The sequence below is a fragment of the Microtus ochrogaster genome, chromosome 18 (genome assembly GCF_000317375.1).
Source record: "Microtus ochrogaster isolate Prairie Vole_2 chromosome 18, MicOch1.0, whole genome shotgun sequence".
NCBI classification, from domain to species: Eukaryota; Metazoa; Chordata; class Mammalia; order Rodentia; family Cricetidae; genus Microtus; species Microtus ochrogaster.
Genome location: NC_022020.1, coordinates 35,851,755 through 35,858,784, shown reverse-complemented (window position 1 = coordinate 35,858,784; position 7,030 = coordinate 35,851,755).

The window sequence follows — 7,030 nt, the reverse complement described above, 5'->3', positions numbered from 1 at the left end:
AAAAAAAAAAAAACCCTGAAACTATAGGGCTTAAAATATGCATGCTGAGCAGAAAAATCAAGAAAAAGTTAACTATTTCAAATATGTTGTTTTGATTTTTTTCCCTTAAATTAACCCTAAAATCATAACTGGGAAACTATTTTAAGACTATGTATCTCACTTTAGACATTCCAGTCCACTAAAGGGGTCACAATAACATGATCTTAATATTTTTATTTGGTAAGTGCATGAAAACTATGATAAGTACATCTTGGATCATATTTAGTTCATAATAATAGTATTTCCATTACAAAAGTATCCCTTGTGTTCAAAACAGATTAGAAATTCTTGGAGTTAGAAAAGGTCATTGGAACTTGGAACTTGCTTGTGCAGAAAGCTAAAGGTCATGGAATTTGACATTGGCAGAGTCTGGCCACTCAATTTGGTTTTTCTTATCCTATAGGACAGGGCAAGGAGAAGAAGGGGTTGGATGTGGGTGGAATCTTTCATTTCTTTGGATTTCACAATAGATATTTCTAAAAAGATACATGGATATTCTAAATGTCTACTTTATCTTTTGCTGATTAGTCCCTAGAATAATCTTTTTATAATTGCTACCAAAAGTAATAACATAACATTTTATTTTATACTGAGAGCAAACGGTATAGAGTAATTATGAAAGATGGTAAAGATCTTGGGAGTAACAGAAGGACCAGGAATATATAAAACTATAGTAAAAGAAGGATGCAAAAGTATCACGTTTAGTAGGTTTTTATTTACAATTTTTTATCAATTAATTAATTAATTAAAATTTCCAAGTTTGATCTGATCAATTTCTTCTCCCTTCTTCCCTTCCAGTTTTTCCCCCAATCTTCGTCCTGTCCCCATCCACTCCCTCTTCTTTTCCTTCAGAAAAGTACAGGTCTTCTTGTATATTAGCCAGCCATAAGATATTTAATTGGAGTTTCTATGAGCTCTCACGAACTCAGGTCATTTGACCCTATGTGTTTTCCCATAGTGTCCTTGGCCCCTCTGACTCCCAAATCCTTCTCCCCCCCTCTTCCACAGGTCTGCTTAATGGTTGGTTATGGGTCTCTTGCATCTGTTTCCATTAGTTGCTAGGTGAAGCCTCTCTAATATCAATTGGAGTAGGCAACAATCTATGAGTATAGCCAAATATCATTAGGAATCATTTAATTGATCTTTTTCTATTTTGGCAGTCATATCTGGTTCTAGACTAAGTCTCTGGGCTGTCAAGCCACTGGATCCTGGCCCTCTAAGCATTGTCAGGTGTGGGTTCTCTCTCATAGCGTGAGTCTCAAGCTGGACCAGTCATTGGTTGGTCACTACCACCGACACCCCAGCACATCTTGTAGGCAGGGCAAATTGTAGGTTAGAGATTATGTGACTGGGTTAGTTCCCCATTCCTCCACTGAAAGTCTTTCCTGGTTACAAAGAGATAGCCAGTTCAGGTTCTGTATCCTACATTACTAGGAGTCTTAGCTATGGTCACCCTCATAGATTTCTGTGAGTTTCTAACTAGATTCTCTAATTCATCCCAGTGATGTCCTTGATTACATTTATGTTTCCCAGTACTCTCTTCATTCCTCTATCCTTCCCTCACTTTATCTCTCCTGTTCATATGAACAGCCTCTCTCCTTTCCAGATCCACCCAACCCAATAGACCCACTGTGATGTCTATTGCATTTCTTCTTTGCAGTGAGATTCATGTATCCCTCTCCCTTCACTTGAGACTTCCTTGTTACTTATCTGTTTGGGGTCTGTAAGTGAGGATATTCCGTGTTTGTCTTTCTAGATCTGTATTACCTCACTCAAGATTACCTTTTCTAGTTGCATCCACTTGCCAGAAATTTGCATGCCATTGTTTTTAACAGATGAGCAATACTCCATTGTATAAATGTACTACATTTTCCTCAACTGTTCTTCAATTGATAGACATCTAGGTTGTTTCCATTTCCTGGTGACTATGAATAAAGCCACTATCAACATAGTTGAGCAAGTGTCCTTGTAGTATAATTGAGCATTCTTTGGGTATATGTCCAAGATTGGTATAGATGGGTTTTAAAGTAAATTGAGTCCCAAATTTCTGAGAAACTGCCATACTGATGTCATTTTCTTAAACCTGATGTCTGCATGGATCTAAAATCAGTGGAGCCTTACAATCATATCACACTGTATTGAAAGTACTTTGCCAAATGGGAACAATTAGCCTACAATAGGAACTAAAACTGTTCCTCAATCAGGAAGATGACCTCATGAGAATTGTAGTGAACTTTTCTGTAATCATCTTCAAAATCCAGACAGAGATAACAGTCTGTAAGCCTACAAGGTGATGCAAAGTCTTTAGTCATGCATGCCTCTCAGCTCCTACCTCAATTCACCCTATATTTAAAGCTATGGTTTTTGGAAATACTCCCAAACATGGACTAAGATGTCTGATCTCTACATCACAATGAGACCATAGGACTAAAATCCTTCCCTATCATTACATTACTATTTTCTATTTACCTTTTTTGGTAAATAGTTAATCTAACCTCTTGGGACATTCTCCAGTTACATAAACACTCCAATGGAAAGACAGAAAGTGACTTGGACAAGAAAATCATATAAAGACAGGTGCTATTTACAAGACACACATATAAAGACACAGTAACAAAGTAGAACTGATAGAGTTTTAAAACAAATGTGAAAGAAAATCTGTTATACAAACATCATAAACAGTATTGTTTCAAAACAAGAAATTTCTCAAGAAATAAAACCAGAAATGACATTTCAAGAACTTTCAACTCAACATAATACATTATTTTCAAGAAAGTATAAAGCAATTACTAGGACTGTAGTCTGGGCCACATAGTAAATTTTAACAACTAAAAAAGGACTGATATTATTCAACTAAGAATAATCTATCAAGCCTAGTACCACAGACTGAAATTAATAAACAAGGTAAAAGAAGGCATGAGAGTGTTGACTGAGTTTTCTGTGCTGCCCGGTTCCCGCAGTCATTAAGTCCCAAAGAAATCACACAAGGTCTACATTAATTAAAAACTGATTGGCCCAGTAGCTCAGCCTTCTCATTAATTAATTCTTATAAGTTATATAAGCCCATAATTCTTGTCTGTGTTAGCCACATGTCTCGGTATCTTATTCAGCAAGGCAGTCACATCTTGCTTCTTCTGTGTCTGGGTCACAACTGCAGAATGCAGAATCCTCTTCCCAGAATTCTCCTGTTTTCATTGCCCTGCCTCTACTTCCTGAATGATTGCTCTACCTTTACTTCCTTTCTTGCCACCGGCCAATCATCATTTTATTAAACAAGTACAACACAAATGTTTACATGATAAAACTATTGTCTCACAACACAAAAGGAGCTGACTTTGAGAAGCCAATGCAGCAGAATGGATTGGCTGTAAAATGTTCCAAGGCGATTGGGAGAGTGGCAAGTCTTGACTGGGAATCAAACTTTATCAAGCTGTTTAATTTAAAATTGCTTTAATGTACACGAGTTGCTCTTCGGTAATCTTTGTTTTAAAACACAAAGTGACCTGTCACTGTTGCCATGCACACATCTAATTTACTGTTATAAATCAATGAAGGAGTCAGCACAGTATACACAGTATACATTTTTTTTTTTTTTGATTTTTCGAGACAGGGTTTCTCTGTAGCTTTTTGGTTCCTGTCCTGGAACTAGCTCTTCTAGACCAGGCTGGCCTCGAACTCATAGAGATCCGCCTGCCTCTGCCTCCCTAGTGCTGGGGTTAAAGGCATGTGCCACCACCACCCGGCTCACAGTATACATTCATTCACACTTCCCAGGAGGGACACCACCACGGCCTACAACTTCTCAGAGCCTCAAATCTGTTGCAGTCAACAGCTTCACAATGGTGATGAGATTCCTTTGGCTCCATAACAATGATTGAAAAATAAAAATATTATACTTGTATATGTTTAAAGGGTCTATCATTGATGGAGCTTAAAAAGCACTTATATTAAAATATCAGTTCTGTTCTTAGGTAATGTTTTATATGCTTAGCTTTGTAAATTACCCATTTGTTTACAGACAGGAATTTTCCCCACTTCTGATTATTTCAATTTCTACTATTAATTAATTGATTTATTTTTAAAATATTTTATTTTGATTTTTATCTCTGTGTGTTTACATGTATGCCATATCTGTATGTAAGTGTTTGTGGAACTCCATGGAAGGTGCAGGATTTTCTGAAGCAGGTAGCTGTAGAGGGCCTGACTCAGGTGCTAGGAGACTAAAAGAATAGTAAGTGCTTTAACCAGTAAGTTATCTTTCTTGCCTCAATAATTTACATTTTTCTCCTGTTTATGTTTGCAGGTTTTCTAAGAGGCCATGTCTTTTGAAATTCCAATGAGAATTAATGATTTTTTTCCTATGTGCTCTGACCTACCATCTTTGTTTCCAGGTAAGTGGTGGAGGGGAGATCAAAACAATACCAATAACAACAATAAAACCAGAACACAACAACACTTACAGCCAAATATGCAGCAATTAGTAATCTTGAGAAATTAAGCCACACATCCAACTCATTTATAATATTTTCCTATGTCACATTTGAAAAGACAAACACAGTGATTTTCAAGTACAATTAGCATAAACTTGACTATATCGTTGGTAATTTTAGGTTCAAAATTGTTATTATAAAAACAACACTAAAGACATTGAATTTCTAGAATTTGCAGTTACTTAAGCAATTAGATGATCTATAACAGATCACTGGACAGTTGGCTGTCTATATAAGAAGATTCTTTATTTTGGGTTCAATCAAACTGGGTAAAAATATTCACATATATTTTAAAATGAATCCATACAGGATTGTCTTGCTGTTCTTGCTTTTATTCTTTAGACAGTGTAGCTGAACAACTATTAGCAAAAATGTATATTGTATTGGGCAATATATGAAATCAAGAGAAAATTGAAATGATATGTGGAGGTTGCATAAGTCCCATACAAACACACCCTTCCCATAAGCACTGAGTATCATGGGTAGTTCTACAGGAGGTCTTGGAGATAAGTCTGTGTATGTAGAGGGTTGACTTTAAAGACACTCTATTATGAGTGTACACATGAATGTACACACACACATACATAAACATGCGCATGTGCACGCACACACACACACACACACACACACACACGCACACCGTAATTCTTTATGACCTTTCTATGAGTTTAACAAACTTGGTAGCTGTTTTTTCATCCAGGTTCTTGATCTAATTTATGAGTTCAATCCATGAATTGTGTATCACACGTACAAAATTAAAATGTCTAGTTTTCTTTATGTAAGTATAAAAGGGGAAGTACTGTGTCTGTATTTGCTATAAAATGCAAGGCATATTTAAGAAGTCTTATGAAGAAACTACAGAAGAGCTAGTTTTGTAACTAAGGGGAATGTTCACTACAGTATATTACAGTGAACCTTAATCAAGTGAACTACCTACCATCTGGGCTTAATTCATATTACAAATTTGATTTTATAAGGTGACTCAGTCATTCATCTAAAATTATTCCATTTCCCATAATATTAAGAGCAATAATTAAATCAGCAGTGCTGGTCTCTAAGGCGTGAGCATGCAAACTGTTTTTAGGCACTTTAGATAATTTACTTACATCAGGTACTTAACAATGCTTCATTATTTTAAGTACCTACAGTGCCGTGCTGTTACAGTTTTCATCTTCTGTTATAAATATTTCTACATTTAATTAGATCTTACTTTTTTGTCCTTTAACTATTGTAGTCTGGTTTAAGGCAATTTCCTTCTCTGTTGCCCTAGGACAAACATAATCACCACTAGAACTGAAACTGTAGAGAGTAGATCAACCAACCAAATTTGAGGGCTGCAAACATTGTCCTCCAATTCCTTGGTCAAATCCCATGTGTTCCTTGATATGCTCTAATCATCTTAAATAGCTCCAAGCATGCAAAAGGCAGAAGCAAAGTAATCTAAGGAATAATTGATGAGCATCATGCTTGTTGTAAAGAAAGTGATTTAGTAAGCAAATTGCAGAATCCTTGTTGACTGCTCAAACTGAGTGCTCTAGATAATGTATCTCTTCCTTCTCCACTTTTTCCCCTCCTTTCTCCATCCCCCTTCCTCTTCCCCCTCCTCAGTTCTTTCACTCACAACCATTTCCATGTTGAGTACCTAGGTACAGGGGTAATCTGTCAACTCCATGCTTCAATCGCATCCCCTTTTCTCCAGCTTAGCCCTGGGGCTTCCCAGCTGCTGTCCTAAGGGATCCATTCTTGAACCTGTTCAGCCACACTGGTGTATGAGAAAGATTGCCAAGGCTTTGAGACAGATTCTTGGAGGCAGTGGAAGAGTCCATCAAAAGGTGATATATATACAACATACTCACAGGATTTTAAGGTTAATAGGATAATTTATTGTATTTCCTTGAAATAAAACATCGACAAGAGGGAATTTTTCTCCGACACTTGAAATCCCAGATGTTGGGGGCAAAATGGCATTTATTCCACTGTGTTTTATGCTTCCCAAGTGGTTGTCAAAATGGGGGGTGTTGACTTAGAACAGTGATTCTCAGACTGTAGGTCACAACCCCTTTTACAGGGGTTGTATGTCAGATATTTACATTACTATTCATAGCAGTAACAAAACTACATTTATGAAGTAGCAATGAAATAATTTTATGGTTGGGATCAGCACAGCATGAAGACTTGTATTAAGGAGCCCAAGCATTAGGAAGATTGAAAATTACTGACTTAGAAGAATAATGTAGCGTAAGGACATTTTTGTTAGAAAGTTGCCTTCCTCCATTACTGTGGGAAAATACACGTGAAACTATCGAACACTGTCCTAAAGTAACACATTCAGTTATTTGTCAAAGTTGATCATAGATATAGATATAGATTTAGATTTAGATATAGATATAGATATAGATATAGATATAGATATAGATATAGATATAGATAGATATAGATATAGATATATATATAGATATAGATATATAGTTACAATCTCAACATTCAGACATTCCACGTTA